The sequence below is a fragment of the Mytilus trossulus genome, chromosome 10, assembly GCF_036588685.1.
Source record: "Mytilus trossulus isolate FHL-02 chromosome 10, PNRI_Mtr1.1.1.hap1, whole genome shotgun sequence".
Taxonomy (NCBI): domain Eukaryota; kingdom Metazoa; phylum Mollusca; class Bivalvia; order Mytilida; family Mytilidae; genus Mytilus; species Mytilus trossulus.
This window is the reverse complement of record NC_086382.1, coordinates 45070550-45087101: the sequence shown is the minus strand read 5'-3', so window position 1 is coordinate 45087101 and position 16552 is coordinate 45070550. Positions and strand designations below refer to the sequence as shown.

Below are 16552 nucleotides of genomic sequence, written 5' to 3'. Positions count from 1 at the left end.
TCAAATATAAATATAGTAATTACTGTAACAACGTGCAATGGTAATTAGTAGTAAACAATAGTGAACCTTTACAATCTTTCTTTTCACAATTATCTCAAGTGCTTTCAAACACTCTTACAAACAGATAGAATTCATCAATGTCTGTATTTTTGTCAGCTGTTCGTATATAAAATGATCAATAGCAATCAATTTCATCAGAATTTTCAATATCGTCTTATTTCTGTTTTCATATTCTTCCTGTTTAATAGATAATTGTTCCAATAAAGAACAATTATATAAATCATCAGCAGAAAAACTAAGAGGTATCGGTCGTTGTTAACTATTAATTTAAAACATGTTTATTCCATCTGATTTGCATTGAGCTACTAATATTAATTTTCTCCATTTAATCAACAAAACAAGAGAATTAATTTAATTGGAACACCAATATGTATTTTGTCGATTCTATTAGATTTTATTAATGAGTTTCAATAGCTTTACCTTGTAACAGTGTAAGAATTAATGTAAAATTTGGCTATTTTTGACTAGTGGTTACGAGAAGGGGTTATTTGTGGAGAAAGTTATATATGAAAACGTTACTTTTGAAATGCATTTCCGCTAAAAGAATCTACATTTCATTAAATTAGCCTGGTATTAGTTTATAAAACAGCATGAGGAGTTTTCTCTCCTCCTTTTGTAATTATTTTGTTTGGCATCACAGATACAAAATTTAAGATTTTTTTTATTAGAAAATTATCACATAGACAGCTTAATACCACCTTCATAAGGAAACCAATTTGGCTAATTTAAAACAAAACTGAAATATATTTCAAGTACATTGTATACCTAAACAAATATCAAAATTATCAATGAGGAGAGCTGTTTTTTAACAACTAGAGGCTCCAAAGAGCCTGTGTCGCTCACCTTGGTCTATGTGAATATTTAACAAAGGACATAGATGGATTTATGACAAAATTGTGTTTTGGTGATGGGGATGTGTTTGTAGATCTTACTTTTCATAACATTCTTGCTGCTTACAATTATATCTATCTATAATGAACTTGGCCATATAGATTGAGTGGAAAATGTTAGTGAAATTTTACAAATTTTATGAAATTGTTAAAAATTGACTAAAAAGGGCATTAACTCCCTAGGGGGTCAATTGACCATTTTGGTCATGTTCACTTATTTTAGGTATTACTTTGCTGTACATTATTGCTGTTTACAGTTTATCTCTATCTATAATAGTATTCAAGATAATAACCATAAACAGCAAAGTTTCCTTAAAATTACTAATTCAGAGGCAGTAACCTAAGAAAAGGTTGTCCGATTCATCTGAAAATTTCAGGGCAGATAGATCTTGACCTGATCAGCAATTTTACACATGTCAAATTCACTCTAAATGTTTTGATTTTTTAGTTATAAGCCAAAAACTGCATTTTACTCCTATGTTCTATTTTTAGCCGTGGTGGCCATCTTGGTTGGTATGCCAAGTCATTGGACACAATTTATAAACTAACTACCCCAATGATGATTGTGGCCAAGTTTGGTTTAATTTTTCCCAGTAGTTTCAGAGGAGAAGATTTTTCAAAAAGATTACTAAGATTTACGAAAAATGGCTAAAAATTGACTAACAAGGGCAATAACTCCTTATGGGGTCAATTGACCATTTTGGTCATGTTGACTTAATTGTAGATCTTACTTTGCTGAACATTTTTGCTGTTTACAGTTTATCTCTATCTATAATAATATTCAAGATAATGACCAAAAAAAGCAAAATTTCCTTAAAATTACCAATTCAGGGGCAGCAACCTAACAACGAGTTGTCTGATTCATCTGAAAATTGCAGGGCAGATAGATCTTGATCTGATAAACACTTTTATGTCCGATTTGCTCTATATGCTTTGGTTTTTGAGTTATAGGCCAAAAACTGCATTTTACCCCTATGTTCTATTTTTAGCCGTGGCGGCCATCTTGGTTGATATGCCCGGTCATCGGACACAATTTTTAAACTAGATACCCCAATGATGATTGTGGCTAAGTTTGGTTTAATTTGGCCCAGTAGTTTCAGAGGAGAAGATTTTGTAAAAGTTTACGGACGACGGATGCCGGACAACTGACGCAGGACGATGACAGACGACGGACGCCAAGTGATGAGAAAAGCTCACTTGGCCCTTTGGGCCAGGTGAGCTAATAAAAAGAAGAGTTTACCCCTTTCAGCAAGGTCAACTACAGTTGACCAATATGTACTCTATGATATCCATTGATAATTATATAAAGTATGTTCCCTATTTTTAAAAAAACCTAACAAACTTTTTAAGTCTTAAGAGCACTCTTGACTAGCCAAATATGTGTGTAGTGCCTAATATCATATAGATGTACATCTTACTGCATCATTAATTTAAAACTTTATACCAAATTAAAAATTTCAAACTAAATCATTGCAACATGGAATGTAGGTCATGGTTATCTATAGTTATTGATATTTGTCTACATTTTAATATTTACTAGAACACACCCATGATATCGCGGGTCCGTGACTGAATTAAAGTATATAACTATGCGCAAGCCTTCTTTTAGTATTAGTTTTGTCATCTGATAAAGTCATACCGATTATAAGATACACAGTTTTCTCTGCTTTCAAATCTTTCTGCTTGAAACCGTCGAACTGGAACTTATCAATTATTGGTAATATTAATTATTTGGAAAACAAAAGGTCCTGGAATGGATTATTTTTTAATCAACAGCATTGTCGTTTATAAGTTATAAATAAAGTTGAATTCTTTGATATGCTGTTTTAGGTAATGCCCGCTAACAAATTGAAAACTGTACCTATGCGCCTTATTTTCAGTATAGATTTTTAGTATTCGTATTGTTATCTTAGAAAGTCTTACTGATTAAAACACTACAATAGGTAACAATTTGACAATTTAGTAGTGTCAACGTTACCCTGTGATTATGACCTGTGTATATAGCATATTAATCCTGAATACACCGTTTGGTGGTGCGCATGTCAGATGCGGAACGTACAGATAAGGAAATAGGTACCAGGTAAATTATACTATTGGTATCGGTATCGGACTCGACCCGGAACTTCTTAATTATTGGCAATATTAATAACGTGGAAAACAAAAGGTCCCGGAGTGGTGTAATTTTTAATCTATACCTTTGTACTATATTAGTTATATATAAAGTTGAATTCTTTGATTCGTCGTTTTTACGTGATGACGGCTGACAAATTGGACTTCGTAATTTTAGTATTATAGATGTGTTTCTAACTAAATGGGATTAATGGAAATGCTGGATACAAATAATGCAGTAAGAATTTGAATTGTAAATGTACATTTACCCATATTAGATAAGTATCCTAGCGATAACATCTATTCTTGGTAAAAACTTTCTTAATTTAAAAAAATACAGAACTAAATCCCAATCCTTCCCTTAATTATCTAGTGAGTCCACACCAAATTACTTTACTGGTCCCAAAAACATCCAGTCCTCTTGTTAATTCCTAATAACCTTTATGCTTAAAATCTATTATGATATCTTCCAGTCAAATAATCTCAAACCTAATTATAGACCTAAGGACTTCATATCAGGACCTTATTGATGTAACTGGACAAAATTGACCACATAAAATAAACGTGGTTATGAAAGCAAAGTCGTTCATAATCCAATTTTGGCAGTCTGATGAAAGGAACCTATAGGTTCAATACTGGTTTTTATTTAATTAACTGGACATTCTAAATTAACGTATCACGGACAGTTAGATCATGAGTAAGATTAATAACGGACAGGCCAAATGAAACTAACAAGATGAATGATGAATGGATTTGACATTACGATCTAGCCAAGGTAACGCCAGGATCCTCGGAAATATTAGAAATTTTCAAAAATTTAATATCGATCTAAAATATGTTTATAAACCAAACGTTTTGTATCATTTTTTATCAAATTTGTCATAATATTGTAATAAACATTGACATTTTTTTCAAATTGTGATTTTCTTTCATGAGACTGCTATTTCCCCTAAGTGCCTCAAATTATATCAACGAAAAGATCAAAGCCAAAAAATACAAAATAAATAAAAGTCATACTAAAAATTGTATTTTTCATGGGATCATGCCTTGGAGAGCTTTTGATGAAATGAATTTCAGGACTTAATGATTAAAATCACTCAAAATCTCATTTGTTAGTTTGAAAAACGACCCTGGAGCAGAATGGTGGAAAATCAGTTTAACTTTTTTTCTACCACAAATACATTACCATCAATCCATATTAAGATTGAAAAAAAAGCAATTTCTGCCAAAAAATACACAAAACCTTATCAAGTTTGATTTCAACCCTAAGCCAATTGAATTATAATGCAGATACAATAAAATGGTACCTATAAAATTATGAGAAAATACACCATTCAAAATTTCAAGAGGCATTAACTCCTGAACTGATTTTCAGATCTTTTCATGGTTCACAGAACTTGCCATGTTGATTTTTTTTTAGTTTGGTACTTTTATCCTAGCTGAGTTTTTTAAACAACAGTCAAGAACTGTAAAAAATTAACATTTCAGGGGCAATAACTCCAAAAAAGCTCTACAGTTTTCTGAAATTTTCTGAAATTGACGGTTAATACAGCTTGTGATGATTACCCTGGTTTGTATTTCACTAATTGCTATAGTTTTTCAAAATATTAACATGGCTGATCAATCTGAACAAAAATCATAACCTTCAAAGTAGAAATCTTATTGAAGAGGCAGACACACTTTTGTTTCAATCCATTCAGCAATTTCAGAGTATTTTAAAAAAAAAAAGTCTAAAGACAATGGACAGCAGATAAAAGACCCAAAATGATGGCAAAAACTGATAAAAGAGGTCAATATTGCGAAAGTTTATCAAAGCACATGTACGACAACAGCTTAAAATAAGGAGACTGAAAGCTATAAATAGCTGGTATTAATGATAAAGCAGAATTCCTTATTCTATAATTATTAATTCAAATCGAATTCGTAGTGTACAATCAGCTTTAAACATTTTGCTTATATTAGATATTCTTTCGTGCTTATTGAGTCTATATGATATAGATAAAGATACTGATAAACAAGTCAGTAGGAGGACCTCATGGTATAGTTTGTACAAAAGAAATATCTTTCTTTGAACATTGTAAAACATCAACAATATCATATAGGTTTCATAGAACAACAGCATTAAAAAATTAATCTTTGTATTCATCTTATGTAAATGATAATGTTAGGCAAGTTTCTAAAGGCTAAGTACTGAAGAATAAAGACGTCATGCCCATAATGAAAACTAATACACTGCCTACTAAATGGGTTACTCCCCCACAAAATCACACAAAATAAATATCAAAGAAAGTCGTCAGACTATCTCAAGACAAGCCTAAAGCTGGTACATACCTCCGTAACAAAAGCAAAACAGTTGTCTCATACAACATCTTATTATTTAAAATTAATGCGTTTTTTTCATTGTTGAAGGCTGTATTGTATTCTTTACTTTTTCCGAAAAGCCTTATCCTTTGGACGCTTAATCTGGATAGTAGTCGTCGTGGCAATCATACCAAATCTCTATATATTGAATTTTCATACCAAATATAATGACCCTTTTACTTATGGTGTCTTAGAAACATATCTTACCACAAAAACTTAACATAAACCAATGAACCATGAAAATGAGGTCAAAGTCAGGTGAACTCTGCTGGACTTAAATGTATAACTTACAGTCATTCATTATATATATACTACATATAGTTGACCTTTTGCTCCTAATATCGATTTAGATCATACCTTACCACACACAACTTAGCATTGACCAATGATTCATAAAATCACACTATTATAAGCCAAGAAACTAAAAATAAAATGACACTCACCAAGAAATAAGACTAAAAATATACAATATGGAAAGAAATGTATTTTTTCAGTGTGTAGTCAAACACATGTTTGAACAGATTTTAATAACATGCGAACAACATATAGATTGTTGTTTTGGGATTCGGAACATGACTGCTAGTGAAAACATTTTAATGATTCATCACCTCTATTTGGACCTAGTCTTCAGGGAGTTGACAATCAATGGGTATGTTTTCTATGTAATTCTTCTGCCGATTAACCTTGTCTAACAGCCTTAGAACTATCTTAAGTAGAATGACCAGGAAAAAATATCAATTTCACAGTCGAGAACTTATCAACACTTATCCAATCCCTTGATGGCTACCAGTATTGTAACCCAACTTACTAAATACTGTAGACCAGATAAAAGAGAAATTCTTTACAGACAATAGGTTTTTCACAGAAATAAATCTAGCAATAAAATTATGTGATTGATAGCTTTTACTGTAAATGTTAATGCTGTAAAAAGCCATTAAAATTTTCCATCAGACATTTTGTCCATTTCTTCTACCTAAAATACATTTAACTTTTAAAACAGATATATTAATACTTTCCCAGGAATTTATTTGAGCATATTGTAAAGATTTGAACTGAACTTATAAAAAACAGTGTCTAAGCCTTAGGTGAAGTATCATTTCTTAACAGATTGTTTGTCCTATAGTTGGTAAATGTCGTTAATGTCTGTGTCATTTTGGTCTTTTATGGATAGCTGTCTCATTGGCAATCATACCACATCTTCTTTTTTATATATAGTGCTTTCCTCTGGTATTGTTTAATATATGAGTCAAGTATAATCTTTGAAATCATAACAGTTCACCAGATATAGAGCGGACACTGAATTTGTTACAGACAGACAAACGAACGGACTGATCACTATAAGGCAACCCACCATTTAGCAGGATCCTAATCAAAGGAGATGTGGAATATAGTCTTTAACAGCAACCTAACAAAACAACAATAAGAAAAACATCTAAAGGCTAAAAAAACATTATGGTCTTCAACAATAAGCAAGTATGAATGCACAATATGTCAAGCTCAAAATCTATTGATTGATTGTTGGTTGCTTAACGTCCAGTGGCAAATATTTCATGCATATTCAGGACGAGCTCAAAATTTAATATATTCATCATTACCAAACATATTTTCTTGGAGGATATTTTTTTTTTTCAAAGAAAATCAGGTGTATAACATAATCCATATAACATATTACCATTCCATGAAATCAAAGGAGATGACTCATATTTCTATCAAACATTTCCCATTGATGATAAATAATGCAAACCAGGATAAATATAAAATATGATATAGTTGTCCATATTGAGGGAAATCATATTCCAAGGTAATATATTCAAGGCCATGTTGTACATTAATATAATATTCAAGGGACTGTGAATACATACCTATACCTTATTACTATAAGTTATATGGTTCGCTACTGACCCCATCCAGATCCATAGAGGGTTAGTAAAATCCAATGGGGGTGAGGCCAGAGGCCGAGTCCCCTATGAATTTTATTCACCCTCTATGGATCCGTAGGGGGTCAGTAGTTAAGCGTATAACGAATTTATCGGACAATGGACTTCTTCTGCGGCGTTTTGTTGAAAAATAAACAATGAAACACAACAACATTAATAGATGACGTCGCCATTAACGCGTCATGAACCCCATATGAAACTTACTAACCCCATACATTCTCATAGGGGGTCACCACGTGACGGCGTTTAACCAATCACAACGTGATAATTCATCTGTGGTCCGATAAAATATTTTACTAGCCTACAACATTTTCTGCAATTAAAAAACCCTGATAATAGTAGTTTAAGGAAAACAAATCTTTAAAGCAAGCATTTGTTGCAAAACAATACTTGTTTTTAGACATCAACAAGCCCCTTATGTTACAGAAATCTTTCCGATAAACAGGACAGAAAAAATAAGGAGAACGTAGAGGAGACACTTGTCAGGGACTCAGGGATCAGGTGTTTTCAAGCTCGGAATTTCGTGATTGATTCCTTCGGAATTCTTTTTTATTTGAATTTCACGCTTTAGATTTCTTTAAATTCGGGACCTCATGAGTTCATGTTTTTAAGCCTGGGATTTAGGGATCAGAACCCCTCCAACCCCTCTCAAGAATGCCACTTCTTTTTATTGCAATTCTCTCACTACATTTGGAGGGTCTGTATTTTAACCTGTATTTGCTGTAGCAAACAATCAATTATAAATCAATCATATTTTACCATACTAAGGCTTTTACTGATTTATCTTCCGTCAAAAGAAATAACATAGATGTAAACTTAAGTTTATATAATAATAACCTTTATCCATCACAATTCTCAGCCAAACTGCATATACTAAAATGAACATCAAATGTAAATAAACATACATAAGAAACTGTCCAGAGACTTAGATAATCAAATAATATAATTATTATTCACTGTAAAGGAAAAAATCCATCAAGATATATTCATGATTATTACACAATTGGATGAACAACCAATGGGGTTGATTTTATACCCAAAGTAAAAGCTATAGACAGAAGTAGGTTAACTAGAGAAATTGTGTCAATCAAAAATTTGAGTAAAACATCAACACCCCAAAACCATTTGAATAAGAGTAAGAATAGATATCAAAATCCATGTTTGACCTGTGAAATCATATCACTGTTTTAGGAGGAGTTGAGGAATTTCTGATAGACAGATGAAAGAATGAGAAAATAAACAAACCAAAAAAAAATGAAATAACAGATGGACAGACACAGCTAGTCAATATATAACACTATAACAACTCTTCAATATGAAGGTACATGAATTTCTTAGAATTTGATAAAAACATACAAACAAATGTCTAGTTGATAATTTGCTTTTTCAATAGGAATGTTGTGGTTACAAAGTGGAATGACAAATAAACAACAACCATTAAGAATATACTGGACCAAAGCATTAAACAGATAAAGACCACCAATGGGTCGTCAACACAGCAAGAAGAATGTATTGGCATACTGATCATTAGGCTATGGAATATTAAAGAATATAGTATGGACATTCACATAACACAGTTACAGTATTGCTTTTTTTGTAAGGGTAGCTGTCCAAATAACAGTTATCCCCACACCACCTGGATCCACCACTGCCACATATTTATTAAGAAAAAGATGACAAATCAAACATGAACTATATTGTTAACATAATGAATTCTTAATTTGAAACCCATCTGATAAACATTTACATATGTAACATTCAGCAAACCTAAGCCAGCTACAGGAAATAAGAATATTCATGTGTGTACCAAACTGGAAAACAAAACGCCACCTGTCACAGGTGTATCCTTCAGATGTTGGGAATCTGTGATTGAATTATGTAATATTGTGCATGTTGTGATTATTTATTTAAAACAGAGCAAAGGATACCGACTGTGTATAATGAATGAACTCCACTACCTGTACATAATTGTATGGAAACAGCTTATGATGACAGATGTGTACCAAGGCATTTTTTCTTGTCAATTTTCTTTATGATTAACCACAAGAAAATGATGTTGTTGTTGCTATTTTTAAACATATTTTCTCTGTATAATAAACGGCAGATCACTGCAGTATGAACAATGATTTTTTGTATTTACTGTAATAATGCAGCCATCTGAAGCTTAAAGGGAAGAGGGGATTATTTTGTATTATAATTATAAATAAATTACACAGATGAAATGGTTTTTATGGCATTTGATATTGTTGCATTTATTATATTTTAAAAAGGGGTGTGTCAGGGGCTGATCCAGGATGAACCCTGTAAATTTATGTTTTGGGAAATTTTAAATCCAAAATTAAAAGGCAATCGTTTTATCATTTTACCTTTGATACATGATGGGATTAAAGTTTTACCTCTTACATGCACTGTCTGTCTACCAGTACAATTTACTTTGAGTGTTAAGAGTTTACTTTCAAATTTCTATTGTGATACATGATGTAAAGTTTACATCAGTATGAAGTTACAAGATAAATCAATAGTATCTATATTTTTAAAGATTTTAATAAAACATTACCAAAATATGGCACTACAGTACAAGTAATCTAAAAATTACAGATTTTTTTTTTGAAGAATGTCGTTTTACAATATCTGTCATTTAAACTTTTTGTCCAGAAATCAGTTCAAATAATCTAGTATGACAAGAGCAAATCATCAATATCACTAGGAAATTACATTCAGTGCTTGCACTCCTTCAATATTCAACATGTCTTTTTCAAAGTATTATACGAAAGGCTAAATTAATTAAATTAGTTTGAAATAAGGTGACCATGTTTTCAGGTATGAAAGCAAACAATCAGATAGGCAATATAAGAAAGGTGTACTGACATAAGAGGTTTCTAAACACATTAGCTACAAATAGAGCTTTCGTTAGTAGAAGCCATATTAATTTATATTTGTATCAGCGGGGGAAAATGTGAAAGCATAAAAATATAGTATATGCCAATACACACAATTAACAGTGCCTGGTGATGTTAATTATATGCATTGGCGTATACTGTATTTTTATAAAGGCAAACAATGTTGGAATAATATAAGTATCATTAATCAAAGTTTTCTGTCTTTAAAAGTTTGTAGAAAATGTGAGAAACATGTTGGGTTAAAGAACTAAATATCATCAAGAAAAAACTGACTTCAAATCTCACTGTGATAAAGACAAAATCAAAATAAATATCTCTCTCATTAGAAATGCATTAAAACCATCCAAAAAATTATGCACTGAGTTCATTTAAAAAAAAAATGTAAAGATCCAAACTGAAAGCTGAACTAAAATATTCTGTAGATAAGATTGAATCGATGAACGATTGAAATAGCAGATCACCAGCGCTTCAAGGCATTCCTCTTACAGAAGATACTGTAATTACTTTCTTGGTTCACGGAACAACATAATCCAAAATCATCGTTCTTATAAATGATGCCATTGACAGAGAAAAGAGAAATTGTTCAATCTAAAGTAAATGTCTAGATACAATGTCTCTATCATGACAATTTCTGTGAAACGATACATTCAACGGACATTGTTCAATCAAAGCTTAACTGAGACTTGGAGTCAATGAACTGTACAAATGGAGAAAAATTAACAACATTAAGTATCCTTAAACTTATGATGTAATGCAAAAAAAAACTGCTAACAAATTGAGGCTTAAGCTATTTCATCATATATATCAAGCTGTATTAAGATCTAGCCAAAAGTCATCTTTTAATGATCAAATGGAAAAAAAATGCTTTCCAAATATAGGCTAAAGCTATTTAATTTTAGACCAAAATTACCCCTTTTTACAATAAATAAGAATGTGTCCATAGTACACGGATGCCCAACTCGCACTATCATTTTCCATATTTGGTGGCCCTTGAAATATGGATCAAAACTTAAATTTGGAATTAAAATTAGAAAGATATCATAGAGAACATGTGAACTAAGTTTCAAGTAGATGTGACTTCAACTTCATCAAAAACTAACTTGACCAAAAACTTTAACCAAAACTTTAACTGATCTTCTTACAATCTTTTTCTATGTTTAGTGGACCATGAAATTGGGGTCTAAACTTTGATTTGGCATTAAAATAAGAAAGATCATATCATAGAGAATATGTGTACTAAGTTTCAAGTTGATGTGACTTCAAATTCATCAAATGAAAACTACCTTGAACAAAAACTTTAACCTGAAGCAGGACAGACGGACAGACGAACAAACAGACGGAGGCACAGACCAGAAAACATAATGCCCCTCTACTATCGTAGATGGGCCTTAAAAAAAAGCTTACTAAAGGAAAGCAAAGCTGGTTACATTTTAAGTCAAAAGTGCCCTTTTTGATTTGACTGACATGTAACCAATTCTAAACTTCTATAATAAGAAACATATTAATTTAAACATGGATTTTCACAGTTTGCAAAGTACTTTACTTTGACCTTTCACCTTATATTAACTCTATACAATAAAATTAACCTTAATTTCTATATTGTTATAAATAATAATATACTACATATATAATTTGTTATAACTGCTTACATACACTTCATTTGAACTTTGGAGGATGATTGTGTCACTTGTCTCATTGGCAATCATACAACATCTTCTTATATTTATATTTTTTGTGGGAATATTAACAATAGAAAATGTGAATTAAAACGTAACTGTCCATTCAAAAATTAGCTACTGAGGACAACCTGTAAATCAAATCTTCAGACTTTTTTTTCTTTCTAAAACTATTATAAATACATCATTTTGATAAAATCTGGGAAATATCTAGCATTTATATCTAATTTTTCAAAACCAAATACTAATCACTATAGTTTTGATTTAACAAGTAATATCTTCCTCTTGAAGTATCAAAGTGCTATGCTAGCCAGTGCAACGTTTTATATGGCTGCTTGATAACAACTAATGTTTGATTAGAAATGTGATTTGCTTTGTTCTCTTAAGAAAACCTATTTTCTGCCAATATTGATAGATCACTTAGCCAGAACAATAAACAGACTTGTTGTTTTAATTCAAAATTCAATAAAACATTTATTTTCTTTCCCACTCTCCGTTGTTTTATGGTAAAACTTAAGAGAAAATAATTTAATTTTAAAAACCACAAATCACAACATTCTTCTTAATGGTTTCACAGACTTAAAATTATTTGAATGAAATTGATTCAAAATATTTGAATGTATTCTATTCTTTAGGAATGCTTCCATTTCTTATAATAATCAATAATTCCAAACTATCAGTCTTAAAAGATTCTGGTTTCGAATATATTTCATGTAAAAAGACATTTTTTTCCCCATCATACACCTAACAACCTTTACTCTGAACAAATTTCTCCTTGATTCAATATTAGACTTCGATTAATTTTCATTTTCATGCATTATATGATTGATAATCGGTATAAGAAATTCCTATTTAAATCAATTAAAACTGAACAAAAAATTATTTATTGAAAAGGAAATAAATATTGATCCTTAGAAATAGATGACATTATTTGCCTATTTTTCCTACAAACATACATTCTTCAGCCCCAATTAAACACATCGATTTTATGTCATGCATTTAAAAAAATAACATGAGCAAATATTTTAATAAATAATCATTAAATAAAAATTCCATTTTTTTAATATTGAATAGAAACTATTTGAAAAGTGACTTACCTTTCACCCATTCAGGAAATCAGATCAATTGAGTGTTTATTGTATTAATCCTTCAGGTCTTATCAACGTCAGTGACAGGAGATCATTAACTAAAAACCCACCGATTAATGATTGGTCTGATCTATGCTTCCAACATTCAATAGTCCTTGATTCCTTTTGACAGCAGATGGGACCACTGACCTAAAAAACAATTCTGTTCTTACACTAAAAACATTCTCCTCGCCAAGAAATATAGTAATACACTACATGAGGAACGTCTTGTAGACATTTAGCTCTATCAGATCAATAGTATTGATAGTCACTTTTATTGTAATCCTCTTACTACTCCTAAGTCAAACCAATTCTTAACTTAGAAAACGAGACAGAAGATTCTCCGATTGTATTATGTCACCACAATGTCCAGGCGTAGAAACAAATCAACACAGAATTCGTTCTATTTCCTACTTAAACACAGAAGTATAATTGTATAAGTGTATCATAGAGGAACGTCTTCACTACAATCTACAGTCGATTGCTAAAACAGATAGCAACCTATACAATTCTGATACAAATCTTTTCTCAATATATCATAAGTATTTGCTTATTTCTCATTTTGACATTAGATACAAGATTGTCTAATTGAACCAATATATGTATGCTAATTTGAAAACATCTTATTAGCACATGTTACACTATATCATTGGAGAAAATGTAAATATCAAGTAAAACCCAGGAGAAAAATCTGGGGCAGCTGTCGCATCATAGAAATAATAAAACAGTTGACTAACTTGTGAAAAACTTTGATATCTTTATTGAATGGTTGGTAATTTATGATAGTTTTAATTATTTTTGAACTTAGAGTCTTGAACATTCTTATTTGATTTTACTGTAATTACAAAAGATCATAGATACATTGTATTACACTTTTTTATTGAATCATTTTCCTGCATTTTCTTCTCATCATCAATTAATATCTTTTATTTTTAATCAATTAATCAAATTTAATTATCACTTTTTAAGTTTGTTCAAACGCTAGTATCATATTATTTTAGATTCTTTCTTACCAGCCTTAGAGCAATTTTAAACATATTGTCTCATAATTTCTTGACCATTTTTTAAAGATAACTAATAATAGACAATAGACAATACTTTATTAATAAACCTCATAGTGCTTCCCTTAACTATTAGGTAAGCTAACATGAGGGATACTAAGTTAAAGCTGTAAACTTAGTAAATTGTTACAGCAAATATGCAATAAAGATGTTAAATTAAGTTGATTTTTTTTTTAAATGAATAAACCTCAGACACATAGGTGGACAAGAGGACATCATATATACAATTGTCATCATACGAACAATATAAACATATGCTATGTACAGCCCAGACTGAGCAAAATTAAAGATTACTAATAGTGACAAACAATTATAGGAGCATTTAATATAAATATGATATGTACAGTCCAGACAGAAATAAATTATTTTAACTAATAATTGAATCTGCCATAGACTCTAGAGATATTATTGTATTCATAATACAAATCTCTTGTCTAACGATGTCTACACATAAATGCAGAAACATTTTATACGCCTAATTTATACGTACAAATCAAAAGTGATTTCCCATTACAAAAACCTATATAAGTATTTGTCACCTGTAATTGTTCACAGTATATTTTATGCAATAGTTCACAAGATGTCTGAAATATCTTGCCTGCTTTTATAATAAGTAAAAGTTTGGTTTTTTTTTACACCAAATATAGTTTACCTAATGCTTATAATTTCTGTAATATAAAAAAGAAGATGTGGTATGATTGCCAATGAGACAACTATCCACTAAAGACCAAAATGACACAAACATTAACAATCATAGGTCACCGTACGGCCTTCAACAATGAGCAAAGCCCATACCGCATATAGTCAGCTATAAAAGGCCCCGATAAGACAATGTAAAACAATTCAAACGAGAAAACTAACGACCTTATTTATGTAAAAAAAATGTAAGGTTGTTTCAAAATTAGTTAAAGAGAGGCGGAAGATATCAAAGGGATATTCAAACTCATAAGTTGAAAATAAACTGACGATGCCATGGCTTAAAAAGGAAAACGAACAAACAGCAGTACACAACCGACCGTGCAAGGGCTGTATAGCCAGTCAAGGTCATTAAAAACTTCCATTTGTTGTACAGTACACAAAACACAACAAAGAAAACTGAAGACCAAGCAACACGAACACCACCAAAACTGGGGTTGATCTCAAGAAGGGTAAGCAGACCCTGCTCCACATGTGACACCCCTCATGTTGCTCATGTTAGTACATCCTGGTATTAAGTCTTAATCAGTAGGCCACATTAAAGGTAAGATGAACTCCGACAGAGAGATGATCACAAACAAAAAGTAGAGCTTGGCTATTGCTTATAGTATCTAAGGTACAAAGCTATTTTAACAGAAACTTAAAGTTGACCAATGAACTAGAAAATATGAACAGCATCCATATGTCTCACCTTCTGTGACATTCCTTGCAGGCAAGAACATTCTTAGTTTTCAAAAGGTTTTATCTACAAAGCGTTTCATATATCTACTGTGGATTCATTATCATTTGTGAGATAACCAAAGTCCAAAAAAATATATATGTTTGTATACAGACTAGGCTAAAGCTTAAATCAAACATCAAGGAAAATTTATCCTTTGAATTATATAACCTTGTACAAAAAGTGTTTTTTTTTCAAAGGGAGTATACCTGGCTTCTGATAATCACTCTAGAGAGTTTAATTATTCAATTTTGAAATTAGAAATCTAAGGTAAAAAATGTTTTTTCTGAATCATTTTTTTCCATATCTATTATGAAAACTTAGTTGTGTAGACATAGTAAGAAATAATTCAAAATCAAATCCAAAATGGAATGAAAAATAATTTAGATCATGTTAATTCATTTAGACATCAGAAGATGGTTTGCATGTCAGGATGTTTTTAATATAATTTCAAAATTTCAAAATTTTAATCAATGCTTCTGAAGATAGATCTATTATTCATGAGCTTCCTTACTGGAACTTATCATAAATTGCAATTTGAAAAATAAATAAATCAAAACAGTAATTCATTTTTGATTGAACTCATCCACCCCTTATTTAGCCAGGTGTAATCAGATGTTAAATCTATTTGATGGACCAAACAGAAAACTGTAAATTCTGATATTGGTGCATGTATTAATTATTGCATTCGTTGATAAATGGACGAAAAATAACAACGATTTATTGATACAATTTCAGGAAATTATGCAGAAATTTGAAATTTAAATCAAAACTATGTTTCATTCTATATAATGCTAAAACAATTCAAATTTTCCCAGTCTGTAGTAAGATATCGTTGATAAAATTTAACTAATGTTTTACTGTGGCAGACCAATACTGTTATTGATACATAACTACTATAAATAAGAAAATCTGACAAAAGTTTTTACACCATCACTTGCCTTGTTCTTTGAAAAGGGTTATCTGGGTCTAAACCCTCATTTGGCATATATTTTAAAACTTTCACATTATAATTAA

The 16552-nt window shown here is 30.8% G+C and overlaps 1 protein-coding gene across 1 annotated transcript in view; it reads right to left on the bottom strand.

The window, feature by feature from the left end:
* Positions 1-13091, bottom strand: part of LOC134687439 (cubilin-like) — a 111811-nt gene extending 98720 nt beyond the window's left edge. Inside the window, exon 1 of the mRNA XM_063547740.1 lies at positions 13031-13091. The gene's annotated coding sequence lies outside the window, so the exon portion shown is untranslated. The remainder of the gene's footprint in view (positions 1-13030) is intronic.
* Positions 13092-16552: the final 3461 nt, after the last annotated feature.